The sequence below is a fragment of the Astatotilapia calliptera genome, chromosome 10 (genome assembly GCF_964374335.1).
Source record: "Astatotilapia calliptera chromosome 10, fAstCal68.1, whole genome shotgun sequence".
NCBI classification, from domain to species: Eukaryota; Metazoa; Chordata; class Actinopteri; order Cichliformes; family Cichlidae; genus Astatotilapia; species Astatotilapia calliptera.
Window position 1 is genome coordinate 10,932,015 of NC_137431.1, and position 15,952 is coordinate 10,947,966.

Sequence of the window (15,952 nt, forward strand, 5' to 3'; positions counted from 1 at the left end):
GTTTTGTCTGTTCTTGACAGATTTGTGTATGGCACGGCACACCCGGGAGTTGCAGAGTACAAGAGCAGTCTTGTACTATTTGCTGCTGACTGAGCAGAGGTTAGAGGTGGCATTACGCGCCATGCAAAAAGGGCACTTTGTTCAAACAGAGGTTGAGACGTCTTGTGTTCCTACTGCCTTGCCCAGATTTTTCCCATCTCCACTCCTTGATCAGACCACAACATCCCCCCTCCAAGGTCACAGAGTGGGGATGATCTGCTCCCATTTCCTACCACTGCAATGACTCAGATGAGATTGCTGTATCACTGTCAGCAGCAGCTCTTAGGCTTGGCATCTCTTGTCTGTCGCGGTTGGACCTTGGGCACCTGCGTCAGTGCTCAATCCGCCGGAGTAAGTGGGCCCACTCACTGCTGCCTCTCGCCTGGGAGGTTGCTGTGCAATAACTGCACAAGAGGGGCGGTGGGGGGCGGTGTGTGTTTTGGGGGGCTGGGGGGGAGAGCCCCCTTCCAGCTGTCGGGAACATCAGTGACGAGCTGATCAGTTAACAGTGAGCCCTCCCGCAAACATCCACGCGGGATTTGATCAGCGCGACAGATCACCCCTCCTAAACCAGCCCCCGTTCAAGGTTCAAGGTTTGCCCCTCCCGCCCAGCGCCAATCTGAGATGGGCAGAAGGAGGGGGCGGGAAGGTTAGTTTGAAGAGGGCAGAGCTCTGCGAGAGGACGCCGCTTCCCCCCGTTATTTCACCGCTGGATTAAAAAAAAGAAAGAAAGAGAAAAATTATCCAAATCCAGTGGCCGGTAACAGCTGAGGGAGAAATCAGTCGGACCAAACGGCAGAACCTCATCAACTCCAAGGAAAGCCAGGAGTGAGAGAGAGAGAAGACACACACACACAACAGCAGGAACATCATCCTCATTGCTGCTGGTGAGACTGTTGTTATTTTTCTTATTATTAGTCATTACCTCTGCTGTGTCTTCTGTGATGCGATTTTTTTTCCTTCTTCTTCTTCTTGTTAAGATCTCGCACACGTCGCCGGCAGGATAATTGCCGGAGACGGTTGCAAATGGGCTCAGCGGCAATGTTTCATTCACATGCAACAACTGCTGTTTGTGTAGCTACCGCAGTATAATTGATGGTTTAACAGGTCTCCCCTCGCATGCTGAAGTGGAAAAGATGCACGGTGAGGGGGATGCGCGGCTTGCATGCGACTAGCTCTGGCTCTGCTCAACCGCGACGATTTCGCCCGCGAATTAAAGTAGTAAGCAACAAATGTGAGGGGGTTGTTTTTGTGGAGATACACCTGTCACAGGGGTGGTTGAATTTTATTTATTTGTTTGTTTATTTAAAAGCTTAGGTCGACTTCTAAGGACAGTCAAAATAGCAGCACAATGCGACACTACTGCTTGAGCGGCTGTTACTTTCCCTTAATGGGCAATTAGCGGTGAAGACGCGCGAGACGTTTCTGGTAATGATTAAAAAAAAGAAGGGGGAAAAAAGCCGCACCTGCACAGGAACTCCGGGCTCGTGCTTTGACCCCGCGTGCTGGGAATCGTGTTCGGAACGAGCTACCGCAACCTGTGACAAGACTGTTGAGCACAGGCTAACTTAACCTTGGATTAAAAACCGTCTTCCATTAAAGCGAAGGGTCTCAACTCCACCGCCAGTGAAATAAACACCACTGCGGTTTGTCTTTTATTAATATCAGTATTTTTTTTTCTTTAATTCACCGGGACTGACAAGTTTACCAAAAAAAAAAAGCAGATTAAGAGATGACGACAGTGGAAAAACAGTTCCATGTGCATGCGCGTTTTTTATTTCTTATTTAAACGATTTTCTTGCTCTTAATCATTTAAATTCGGCGTAGTTGTGTGCTTTTGCCGTAGCGCAACACGAGAGGGAACACGACTATCTCTTTCGTCATCCTCTCTGTCAGTTAGCCACGCGTGGTGTAGCTTATGGAGTGTCAGCTGAGCGATGTCCAGCTGGAATGATGCAAATGTAATAATGACATGAGCTTCCCAAGTGCACAAGTAAATCCAGCAATCCCAACCCCTCTTTAAAATCATGTGAAATTGGGTCAACACACACAAACAAGACACAATTAGAGAATTTGCATCTCCTGTTTGTTTGCTGCCTGAGACAAGGGTGACAACAAATGGTATCCATGCTGTCAGAGTGCTGAATGGAGTCCCTGACAGGGTAGTCCTTTGGTTCTGATCTTTTCCTTTTTTGTAATAGACAGTGTGGCACCTTTTCAGACATCTGCTCCTGCATGTCTTTTTTTTTTTAGTGTCATGGTGAAAAGGTTAACAAGCAGGCTCCATATGCAGACACACGTCAGGAAGAGCTGTGGTACACCTGCATGAATCCTTGCATTCATCTTTTCCACGCTTGAATCCAGCCTGTGTCAGAGGCCAGGAGCTGGTTTTAATTGCCAGACCTGGGAGGCGTCGCTCAAGCACAGCACTGAATGGTGCTCATCCTTTCCCTCCCTCACCCTGATGTTGCCACGTTTTTTCAGGCGTTTGCTCCTCTGCAACATCATGCATGAATGTTTTTTTTCTTCCTACCACACCTCATGTTTTGATGTGATGCACAGTCATCCGGCTCTCAGTCTTGCAAGCTACAGGGCTCGTAATGCGATGACGCCCGTGAGTGTGACCACAAGTAAATGACTTTTCTCAGCCAGTTTCTTCATCTGTTGAGACATACGGAGAGAGAGTCTCCGCACACACACAGAACCCTTTTCGCAGTGCATGGGTGTGTGGTGAAAAAGGAAGTAAACTCAGATTTATTGTCCAGCAGGGAATGTGTCAGCCAGAGCAGATTTTGTTTGAAGGAGAAGGTGCTGTCTCATCCGAGAGCTACAGATGGATGTGCCGTGCTTGTGTGAGACTTGTGTGAACCCGTCGCATCTGAAGTGATTAGAGAATCTATTTTGTAATTGCTATTGTTGGGATTCAGCGTGCAGATGCAGGCAAATAAAAGACAGAGGCAGACTGTTGCAGGGATTTGCATTATTGTTACTCGAGGCACCGTAAGACGTGATGCAGTAAAAATGCAAAGTATCTTGAGTCTTGAGTGATTAGAAAATAAATGGGGGTAATGGCTCCCAGGGAAAAGTAGTATAAGTGTTTATATTTATATATATGTATATACATATATATACATATATAATTGTGAGTTTGTATTTTGTGAGCAGAAAGAAAATAATTCCTGCATAAATAATGGCGTTACCCTCCACTTCACTGAATTTCCGTACAAGTTAGTCTTGTTTTTGAGATGGCAGTGTGTTCTGAGGTTCCACCACACAGGTCAAGTGGGCACAGGAGTCAGGCATGATGCAACGCTCAGAGGATGATAATGAAAACAGCTGACAAGAGGTAATCATCAGAGCCATCCACATACACCGAAACCTCGACCAGGACAGTGTCAGTCACGACCAATAAGCTCTGAGGGGAAATTTTACAGCTTGGCTCCACAGAGTGACAGTGATGATGAGAGGTGGAGCAAAGCAGGACCATGGGAAGGCAGAGCAGGGTTAGCACACAGATTCTGGATGCTCTCCTCATCCAGGAAAAGCCTAATGTTGTTGTTTTGGATGAAGTCAAGAAATGCAGTATGTTGAAGCTGCTGACTTCTTTTGTCTTAACTTTTTTTTTTCTTTGTCTGCATACTTGGAGCTTCCAAGAATTGCACTTGCCTTAGTCTTTTTCCCTTAATGTGAGATCCAATCATTTCCCCATTTCTGTGCACGAGAGACGATTAATCACAGAAGCTCCGTTCACACAGGAATAACGTTACCACCAGACGCCCGCTGATTTATGCTAATTCCCATGATTGTCACTGATTTTCACCCTGCGAGCAGTTGCTCCTTTAAATGTAGTTTATGTTAAAGCCTCCGCCAGTGCGGTGACTTTTATTACTGTATTTTTGGCTGAGACAGAACAGTCCTGACGAGGATGATCATGTGTGGAACGCAAATCCCAGTCATTTATTTAGGAAGTAGAGAACCGCCTGCCAAGGCTGCATAAAGCATTTTCAACAAGTGCATTATGAGCAGAGCAAATTATCATCTGCTGTTTGATAAAAGACTGCAGGAGCCCGAACTGTAGTTGCGCAACGCGCCAACAACAATTCCAACCTTTCTTGTTAGATCATCAGAGGTCAGACTTGATGTTTTATTTTTTGGATGATTTCTTTTTCTTTCAATTGAGCCGTTTTTCATAAAGGCTAAGATAACCTTTAGACGAACATTCAGCATGTTGCAGGATTCGGTACACTTCTATCTTTAATGAATTCATTATTTTTTTCAGTGTTTCCAGCTGAATGGATTTGTACTGGTGGGGTGGGGTGGTGGATATAGATGTACGCACAACAAATCAATATAATCAGCTGCCTCTCCAGTGAGTCTCTTATCTTGCGGATGGACTCCACCTCCACCATGTTGGACTGCAGCTGGTGATGATATTCGCCACAGTTCACCCATCTGCTGCAGGTTGGCCTTAAAGTGGCTCTCCAACTATGAGTGGAGGATCGCTATCACCAGCTGCAGTCAAAGATGCTGAAGTTGGAGTATGTTTCTCTGAGGAAATATTCGAATGATATCAGGACAGCTGCAACATCAACTCGGCCAACAAGACAGAGAAAATACTAAAAACACAAAACATTCAAATGAGTGATCTTTAATTTATCTGAGCAGTGTACCCAAATGAAGTCTGTGTCAGGCACACGGTTACTGTTAAATGAAACGTTCTTCAGCTTTGGAGTCTCTATATAATCTGTATGCTGTAATCCCTGAAATAAAATTGTCATTTAGGGACTTGAATGCATAAGAAGCTGAAGGTTGTATAACATATAGCGTCACCTTGCTCTGACTTATTTTCACCCACTCTTCAAAACCCCACGCGTCTTTCACACTGTCAATGACCTTTAAGATTGACAGTCAAATCTTTCAAATGTCAGAATCTTCTAAGAGCCTAAAGCTTCATATTGGGACCGCCTGTTCCTGAGAGGCAGACTGTCTTTGCAGGTCCTGAGATACTCATAAAATGTCAGCGATTGTTATAGACATTCAGGATCTGAAATGGTGTTTAAAGAAGGATACTTTCTTTCTTTATAACTTTAAAAATGCGTGTGTCCGCTAAGAAATTACCTAAGTCATGCATTTATTTCATCATCTATCAGTGGAAGGGATTTAAAGTATTAAATCGGAGCTTTTGATCGAGGCTGGCAGTCGACTAAAAGGTATTTTTGGCTTTTTAAAGCAAAGACATTGAGTAGCCTGATTTTTGGTTATGATCCAGATAAGCTGAGAAACATTGCTTAAAGGTTATTGGCAAAGACGGCAAGTGTACTTTTCATGAATCAAGGTGCTTGGTAAAAAATGCAGTGAAGTGTAATGTGTGCAGAGGGAGTGGAGGCACACGGGCAAAGATTTACATGACTACATAAATTTCTTGCACACTAGTTTTTGTCTCCTGTCGTGCATGTATGGAATTTAAACCACACACTTAGAGACACAGAAATAATTCAGCCCCAGTCATCTCTGCCACAGGTCTGCCTTGATTGCAATTATAAGTGTGATGCTTCAGGTACCGCTTTTGTCACACACGCTTCCATGAAGCTACACCATCAATGCAGCTGTTGCCCTGGTAACATAGTGTTTTCGGCTGAAGATAGTGGGGATTATTGGGAACCAAAGGTCCTGAGGGGTGAGAGAGAGATGCTTTAATTGTCTCTTCTTTCTTTCTTTCTTTCTTTCTTTCTTTCTTTCTTTCTTTCTTTCTTTCTTTCTTTCTTTCTTTCTTTCTTTCTTTCTTTCTTTCTTTCTTTCTTTCAAGTATTATATTTAAGTATTTGACTATTTTTTTACTGTATCAAGTGGGACTGTGTGTGGAACATCAAGATACAAGAGATCAATGTGAGGGGCATGCATGTTTGTTCATTATTATGTAACATCCTGGTGTTTGCTGCTGTAATTCTACTGGCAGTTCTTTTATGCATATTTTTGACTGAGCTGTTAAATAAAAAATAAAAAATAAAAGCAGAATAATCAAACACACAAGAGCAAGGGCAAAATCTGACTGTGCCCTTTCATCTAGATGGTGCCTGTTGAGTTTGGGCTTTGAACCAATTTAAATGGCTTCATATTATCTACCAAAAATGTGTACGTGCAAATGACCCACAGACGTTTTATCTAACCCTTCGCTGACTCGAGGCTTGGCACTGCCCTTAAGATAACACTTACTGTAGGCCTCAGCTGGAATATTGAATAGCATGGAAAACAGTAGTATTTTATCCTCTCACTTAATTCTTTTGCTTGTGTTTAGTGTGGTAGTAAAATACCTTCGAGTTGCAGAACAAGCAGTTTTAAGATGACATCTTGGGCTTTAAGATACAGCGTGCTTCATTCAGGTGTTACTAAAATTTGATTTATCAAGAATATATAGCCCGACTGATATAAGATTTTTAAAAGTTATACCGATATTTGGTCCTTTAAAAAATCAGATATATCAACTAATACTTAAATAATGCAGTAATGTGTAAGTAATCCAATGACTAGTGTAACAAATGACTTTTTCTGCTGAGTAATTAAGTAATTTATTGCATTAAATGTGGAGTAATATGTAAAACATTATTTAGGTAGCGACTAATCAAAACTCATAACAAAGTTGAAGAGTAAATCTTTACTTATCATCCATTTTCAAAAGTTTTCATGACGTTTTCACACAGCCATCTCACTGTCCAATATACATTATTCTTTTCTGTAGCCTGTCTCTGCCTGTCTCTGTAGCTTGTTTTGGTGTGTGTTGCCCTATTGAGGAGACAGTGGCTGTAAGGATCTTTCTTGACTATAATGGAACTGGGTGCCATGTTTTTGTGGTGTTCATAAGTTTTTAAAAAAGAAGCAACAACTGCAGTAATATCTGTTTTTTAGAAATTATGATCAAGGTTCTCAAAAAGTCCACAAACCTTTCCATGGGTGGTTTCATGTGAGAACTATTTTATTTAAATGGAGCTACATCTGGCAGTCAAGCAGAGCTTACACTTAGCTAACATTAAAGCTCAGTCAAAGGAGACACACTCATCATTTACATCCTGTCAGAGTAGTCGAAGCATGAGCATCTTGTCATTGGTTGATGATTGCTTTCTTCTCCAGAGCAATATTGTTTGCAAAAGTGTTGTAGTTCAGTAGTTTATACATGAAAGTACTCACTGCAACTTTGTGGTCTTTTGAGAAACTAGGTCAAGATTTCTAGAAAGAGACGTTGTTGCTGAGTTTTTAAAAATGTAACTTTTTGGTGCTTTGAGCTCCCCAAGCAACTGCCATCACATCCCATTATATCTGTACAACAGATAGACCCAAAACTGGGCAAATTGCAGCGAAACAATCTCGATGGATAAATGGCGCTAAAGGCGAGGGGAAAATATGTAAATCATTTTGGTACCGTGAACTGTCCCTTAAAGACATAGTCTATGCAAAGTACTGTAAAGATTTCTATGTGATTCAAAGCATATTTGCATGCAGACAGTTTGTCTTTTTGCTCTCTGAGACCATAGTGTTTATTGTTTTTTATCACAAGCTGCCAGATGATTGTGTCTGGTTTTATTTAATGTGTGTAGCTTTTGGCCACCTTCATGTCATCTCAACCCACACTGTATTACACCAGGTACCGCACAGTAAAAATGTATTCTTCACAGATTATTTTACATCACTGTTGCATTGCTGTGCGCAAACATAGAGTAGGTGTCATTATAGCTGCTGAAACATATCTTTAAGATGCAAAAGGGGATTTTACAGTTTATATTACAACATAAAGTGTTCCTGTCAACAACTGTGACTATGAGATTTCTCGCCATTCGCCACAGGAAATTTGTTAGTCTAGGTTATAATGCCTGACAAACATAAATGCCTTAAACAAAGGGAGTCATTTAGGGATAAGAAATGCGACATCCTGAGAGCCGTCAAAGCAGCAGGGATGCAAGAAGAATAAATATCAAAGATGATTTTTTTTTTTTTTAAGAAAAAAGCTTTAATTGTGACACGATCTTGCTGGAAAGTGGCTCATAAGTTTTCGGAGCTCTGACAACAACAGCATGGTCACCTTTAGTCTTTAACCTTGACAGAAAAACTGTCAGGTTGCTCCTGTCTGAGGATTTCAGGCTGCACACCGAGCCATAAGGCAGCTTAAGTTCAGAGACAAGCCAGGGCTAGGTCATTCAAAGACTACTAAACATTAGGAGCTCTAAAAAAAAATCAATGCTAAAACAGGCGTCCAGTGAGATGGTAAAACAGAGGGGATGCTCCTGTCCTTTCACTTTAGTGAAAAGCTTTCAAGCAGCTTAGACAAAGCAGGCGCTGCAATATTAAAGCAGTCATTGTGAGCACTTAAAATGCTATCTAGATATTTGAAAGATCATTTTACTGTGTTTTTTATTGCAGCTATAAATATTCAAAACTTACTGAGAGGCAACAAAAAAGCAAGCATGGATTTTCTAAAATGTTATGGCTTCACAAACACTTTTATCAAGAGACAGTGCCACTTTATTAGATTTTGTATTTGCCCATGAAAGTGCATTGTAGACACAATATACATCAAAAACAAAATCTTTTATATCTCAGGTTTTCGCTGTTTGGTTGCAGCCTGCCACAAGCTTTTATTGATGTGATAGTGCATCTTGCATAAAAAATATATACTACACTAAAAACACTTTTATGAAACCTTTATACAAGAGCCAAAGGAGAGACCTGTGAAGGGTTATTCACTGTGAAACTAGGGCTATACAAACAGCAATCCCAGCTGTCAGCAGTGTCAGTTTGTCCTCTAAGAGTGATGGGAGGGTAGTGATATTTATATAAAACAAAGCCTTTAACACATGATGTGCACAAATGTGAGTAGCAAACCCAACTGTGGAAAAGATGATGAAAAGATGATGTTTTTCTGTAATCAGCAAGAATACCACTGTAATGTCCCTGAGCTGTGGAGTCAGACCTTGGCTTTGCCTCGACACATATCCATGAAAACCGCAGACAGGCAAGGTGACTGTTAGATTTGTATTGTTGATTGTCATTTATGCTTAGAAATATTTACTTATATATGCTTAGAGTTTTGTAATTAGTTGTAGATTGGTAGAGGTTTTGATCCTTGATAGTCTGCAAACTTTGTGTGTATTAGACAGCACTTTGGGAGCATGAGAGGTCATACCGTGTCTTATTATTTTATGGTAGGATTAACGTAGTTGCGTCTGTTCTAGTCTAAGTGCTCTTTGTTTAGATGAACTGCAGGACTTCCTCACCGTGTTATCTAGGATGAACCATCTAGGGTGAGGGGGAGGCTACCCTCTTCCTGACCAAGGATGTTTAACCCTTTGATCAGCAACACACACACACACACACACACACACACACACACACACACACACACACACACACACACACACACACACACACACACACAGGCAAGGTACTCTTTGTTTGTATGTAGACGTCGTATGTTAATGAACCTATGCATATTCATGTAACCTCAATAAAAGGACAGTGTTACGGGAGGACGGACGAGACCAACTGGAGTCAAGCGGTTGTCCGGTTCTCTCCCGTGCACGAGTAACATGAAGAACTTTGCCTATTTGTGTCTTGCTTAGCAGTGTAATTATATTGTCTTCAACGTTCCAGCGGATGGGTTCAAGCTACAAACCTAACAGTGACAACTTTGCTGGATTGAGACGCCCACCTTGAATAGGCCTGACTTCTTGCCAAGAATGTGAACACAGTTCCCTGGGAGGACAGAATGACTTGCTGTGGTGATTCTGTCCTCCTGTAAAACCTGTCGTGAGTGACCCCCAGATAACGTGGTCATTTCTGCTACGTGTTTAAAATAGGAAGAGCTGGCAGTCCTGCAAAGATGCAGTACATTTTCTGTCAGTGGAATTATATAGCTCAATGATTCTGTTGTCTTAACTGGGTGGCACAGTGGTGGAGAGGACACTGTTGCCTCATCCCTAGAGGGTTCCTGGTTCAAACCCCACCAGGCTGAGTTTTCTCCTGTTCTCCTTGTGCCTGCAAAGGTTTCTTCCAGGTACAGCTTCCTCTCAAGATATTGTCTAAGCAAATTGGGGCTGTTGATGCATATTCACAGTTTAGCGTCACGTCAGTTAAACTTGTGGGATAGAGTTGGCAGAGGGGTTTGTTAATCAGTTTCAGCTACTTTGGTGTTAATGAAATTAAAAACATGTCCACTAGAGGGGCAACAATGAAATAATCACAAAACAGAAATAGTTTTAAAGGTGGAGGCCATTGACATTTTTTCCCTCCACATCTTTTTTGACTGTTCAGACTGTTCTAGTTTTGCACTTGGCTAGGGTCAGTGTAACTACCGGTGGCATAAGGTGATGCCTGGACCGTACAGAGGCTCTACAGGTAGTCTGGCACAATACATGCCATCGCCAGAAGGTTTGGTGTGGCTCCCAGCGAAGTCTCAAGAACATTGAAGCGATTCCAGGAGATAGACAGTTACTCTAGGAGAGCTGGACAGAAGGTCCTTAACCCATCAGCAGGACTGGAATCTGCTCCTTTGTACAAAAAGGAACAGGATGAGCACTGTCAGAGCCCTACGCAACAATGTCCAGCAGACCATTGATGTAAATGTGTCTGACAAAAAAAAAATCACAAACATGGTGACTTGAGGGCACAACATCCTCCATTGGTTTCTGTGCTCTCTGCCCAGCATCCTGACGCTCAATTAGCATTCGGTCAGAAAATACAAGACCTGACAGGCCCACCATTGGTGCCCTGTTCTTTTCACAGATAAATGCAGGTTCACCCTGAGCACATGTGACAGACAAAAAAGGGTCCAGAGAGGACGTGGTAACATGACCGGTTTGATGGTGGGACAGTGGTAGTGTGGGAAGGTATATCCATGAAGGGACACAGACCTCTATAGGCTGGGCCACAGCCCTGTGACTGCCATTACATTTTGGGATGTAATCTTGGATCCACTGTCAGTCCCTACACATCCTACCTGGTGCTCTGGGTCCCGGGGTCCTCCTGGTACACGACAGTGCCTGTCCTCTTATGGTGAGTGCAAACAGTTCCTGGAATGGATACCATTGACTAGCCACCAGGCTCACCTGTCCTCAATCCAATAGAACACCTCTGACACATTATATTTTATTGCCATGAAGTTCTATGAATCACATACTCCAGTGAGCCAAAAGCATCCATATCTAATGTGCTGTTGACCTTTCACATGCTTCCATGTGAAAGGTCAACACGCTGCCTAAGTCTGGACTGAAAAGAGCTCTAAAGGTGCACTGTGTTATCTGGCATCAAGACTGAAGCTACAGAACCTTTTGAGGTCTGTCTTTCCTCGTCATTGTGAATACCAATGCCTATGAACAAGCCCATAACCTCCATAACATACTGCTCCTTTTTGCCAGGTCCTTCCCACACAGTAACCACAGATATACTGGCTATTTTGAGTCATCTAGTCAATCATTAATGTATCGCCTCACCGGTTCTCTCTACCCACAGCTTGCTGTATATTGTAGATTTTAATGCAGAATGTTTATGTTTTTTTAATCTGCATTTTCAAATTTCAGACCTTTTGAGCTATCCTCTTCATAGTTATTAACTGACTATAGTTTCATAATTATTATTGAAACAAAGGCTTCGTCTTTTATTCTATACATTTGTGTATTACACAAGTATTTGAATGACATGACATGCTTATTCAGATGTTAGTCAGGTTTATTACATTTTCAGTAGAAAAGAAATGAGGATGAAGTGAAATTGGAAGCTTGCGTATCATAAAAAAGAATGCCTTCTTTTTCTCTTAATATTGCCCGTTCCTGCCCTCATGAGCTCACTCCTATTTTTTTTTTTATTTTTTTATGTAGTTGACTTGAATTTTACCTGCAACACACACACACACAATAAACTGGAACGGCCCAGTGGTCTGTGTTTAGTGTTGTGTGACGAGTTACGGTCAGAGTTTTCAAGAAGTAAGTCTAAAAGTTTTCAATTATGGATGAGGAAAGCAGGAAAAAAGAGCAGGGGAGCTTTAGTGAATACAAACTCACTGGAAGCCATTGTTGGGAGTTTTGCTGGCCTTGAAGTCTATTCAGAGAGAGGGCACAAAAATAAATTGTATGTACTCAAGATGCACGTCAATTCAAATGCAGCTACTGAGCTATAATTTAAAAAATGCCAAGTAATCAATGCTTACAATTATTGTTTGCCACTTGACTAATTGATTGAATGTTTCTGTGCTTAGCTGGATTTTTCTATTGATGGGTAAATACCACTTTGCAGCAAATGTTTTTTAAGTACTTTTCATGATAAAAGGCTGCTTTTGTGAATTAGATTGCTCAGTGTTGAAAGCAAAAGACTAAAGCGGTGTGACCTTACACGGACTGACTGCAGTAAGCTGCAGTAACCAAATAATGCAGGCAGGAAGGAAGGAGCGGAAAATCACGCTCAATCACGATATCGTTTTTGTTGCGATGGGTTTTTTGAGTGTTATTAAGAATTACACGTAGAAGCTATATTTTATTTTGATGATGTTAGGTAATGTAGACAGAAATAGCGGTGTTTTATACTGTCATTTTCCATAATGCTGATAGTACGATTACTATGTATATCTCAGGTGCATTCTGTGAAGCAGATGAACTTTGAAACATTTACATCTTTGAACTGATAGACGAGTGAAAAGATTAGTCATTGTGAGCGGTGCCTCGGGAATTGGAAGCACTCACAGCTTTGCTGGGAACATTGGCTGCTGTTTATTTTAAGACCAGACTGTAACCTCACAAGTTTACTTTCTATCAGAAAGAAAGAAAAGAAGGCAACCATACAAGTCAGGAAATTACGACCATGGTGCTGTCCAAGATTTATGAAGCTGGTGAAAAACTTTGTTCTTTTTTTGTTTTAGTTAGTTGTGTACATTTTGGGGCCCTGAATAAAGCAAGAGTACAAGGAGTCTTCTTTCTGTATGAAAAAAAAAAATATAAGCCTTTTTTAAAAACAGGTTAGCTGTTACTTCTGTTAAGATTAAAGTCCCAGTCAAAGATTATGAAGTGTAGTGATGTTATATGTGATAACTGAGCCCTGTGTAGATGTCCTTGGTGTGCATTAGATAAGTTCTTTTCCAGGACCATTAAAGCCAGTGTTCTTTATGAATTACTTGTATCTGTTATTTAAGTTACATGTTTCAAAGTCAGGATAACTATCTTCTAGTCAGTTGCCATAGCTACATTAACCTCTGGTTTTATCCTAAAACTAAATTCAAGTGATCTAGGCCACATGTAAATTAATGGATGCTTTCTACCTTTGTAACCACAATAATAGTCAACTGTGTGTGTCCAGACTGAAGGTGCTGGAGCCCAACAGTCCACCACTCCATTTGTGCTTGAAATAGTGTAGCTTGAACCATGTTCTACTGAGTCGCATTCACCACTGCTGCAGTCACACTTGTTGTTGTTGTTGTTGTTGTGTTCATCGCAGCCTCTGCCCAACCAGCAAACTCCACCAGAGTGATAACTTGCTGCTCCAGCAGTCAAAGCTGCCGTGATCACAAAATCACCCTCACCAGTTTGCCAGCTTGCGTGGCAGCAGCCTGCACTTACGCCTTCCACAGAAACTCAGTCGCACTTGCCACAGTTGGACTAATGCAGTGACAATCTCAAGCATCCAGATGCACCAAGATGATGTTTTTGGTGAGGTACAGTCAGGGTTGTGCTCACCCCTTGCTGCGTTCAGCATCATTCTCGCCAGAGACGTGCTTACCTCAGCCACAATCGGTCGTGCTCACTGGAGTGCTACTCAGCCTGAGCAGCTGGCGTTATACTCTACATGAGACCGAGCAGCCATAGTCGGAGTCACACTTGCCAGAGGCACCCTCACAGCTGCCATCATTCACACTAAGTGGGATCCTACTGGCCACACAAAAAACGCCAGTAAACAGCTCATCCACAGAGACTCACAGCAGGGCCCAAAGCAGATCGCAGCTCTGTTCAGATTCACACGCACCTCATCCAGCTGAAGAGAAAAACAGTTATTATCCAGTCCGGGGAAAGACAACATGGAGTGGTAGGGGACACTGGAAATGCTGCGAATAACTTGCTGTACATGCGTTTGTGCACTGTAGCAATGTCTCTGGATCAAAGTTGTCTTTCCATCCATCTGTGTGGTGTAATAAGAAGGCAATGAAACTCAGTGTGCAACTTTAGATTTGTGGGATCCACATTTGCAACGTAAGGCCTTTTTTTGATGCAGCGCATCTGCTCTTGAGATAAGATTTGCTATTTCTTGCAAGCCTGATGTACTCCATGGAAGAACACCATCAGTAATATCTCTCTGTGTCATATGGAGAAATGGGTTGCCAGCTCTTGCCTATGGCAGAGCCAGAGCCTACATAATGTATTCGGCTGACTGACGATAAGTCTAAATACGAATTGCCTATTTAAAATTCAGTCCGATGACGGTGCTTGTTAAATACATTACCATTTGAAATAATATTCTTCTTGCTCACTTGGGTAATCTGTATCAGATTAAGGTAATTATTCAGGTTTCAGTGGAAATTGTTGAGTTTTTAAGATTGCATATTTCTGCAAATACTCATCAAGGTAAAGCGTTGTGACTGATGTTTTATTCCTTTCTTATTTTATAATTAATTCTTTGCAAGATATTAATAGACTTTCTCTAATGTTAAAAATGCTCTTTTCAAATTGAAATTTAGGTCGATCTTAACTGGAACAACAGATCACATTCAATTTATTTCCGCAAATGAAACAACTGTCTCGCCTTTGAAACTATCCCCATTCACTCTGCTGCACATTTATATTGTGTATTGTTATATAATACATCCTTGAATCCTTACAGTATATCCTTGTTTAGGTAGGATACAAAAACAAGAACTCATATTTAACACAATTTAGCACTAAGTGGCAAAGACAAGCCTGTAGAGCTTCAAGGTGAACTGCTGCATGGATTTTTGATTTATGGTTCAAATTATTCTGTTGGGCCAGTATAGTGCGTGTACTGAACTCTCCTGCTCTTTGTATGGCTATTACCTGGGAGTGAAACCTTGCATTCCAATTACAGTTGGGCTATATAGCTGTCATTCATGTTAGTAATGACTATAGCTTCTACTTACTCTGAATCTTAACCCTGCCTGTGAGTACTTTCCCTTTCAGTATGATCGATGATACTCTTAAGTTACAAGACTTAGCTCTCAAAAATTATTTTAAAAAACAAAGAAGAGTGGGATTTAATTTGTAAACCTTGCTATGTATGTTCCAAATTGATCTTCTTTTCATTGCAGAAGTCAGTATTTACCTTGAGGTCTATCTCGATATTGGATTCACCACGACCATCTGTCTTTGGCATCTAAATTTGATGACTCAATATAATAATTCAGCTCTATTACGTCATAGCTTTAGCACAGTTTTTCGGACTTGATCCTGAGGACGGGGCATGTACGCTTTCAAAATTTTTGGCAACCAGTTCAATAGACATTTAGCTCCAAATCACAAATGCCAACCTCATGTTTGTGCTTTAGGATTTGTAAGTCATTAGAGTTCATCGTCCGTACAAAATTTGCTCTTTTGACTTGCTGCTGCTGTAGAGGAAATGTCAGAAGATGTGTAAAGTCAGCCTCGCTCCTCTGGGAACACAAATGCCTGTCCAGTATTTCACGTCAATCCATCGGACAGTTATTGAAATATTCTGGTCTGGTCCGGAGCAGCAAATTGTCTGACAAACTGACGCTGCCGCACCGAAAACCCTGCAGCTAGCAGTGAAGAATCCCTGACATGTTAATGCACGGACCGTCTTTCCTACAATAGTGATTCAAAGTGACATACAGAGCATTTGATTGATGGCAATGACATGGAAGACCCACTGGAGAATTAACAGCCCGAGTCGTGTTTTTGCACTCATGCACCTGAAA

At 41.6% G+C, this 15,952-nt stretch overlaps 1 protein-coding gene across 2 annotated transcripts in view; it reads left to right on the forward strand.

Annotated features, from left to right (window-relative positions):
- Positions 1 to 509: 509 nt before the first annotated feature.
- gabra3 (gamma-aminobutyric acid type A receptor subunit alpha3) overlaps positions 510 to 15,952 on the forward strand; it is a 125,256-nt gene continuing 109,813 nt past the window's right edge. For both annotated transcript variants that reach the window (XM_026181152.2, XM_026181153.2), the window contains exon 1: positions 510 to 926. The gene's annotated coding sequence lies outside the window, so the exon portion shown is untranslated. The remainder of the gene's footprint in view (positions 927 to 15,952) is intronic.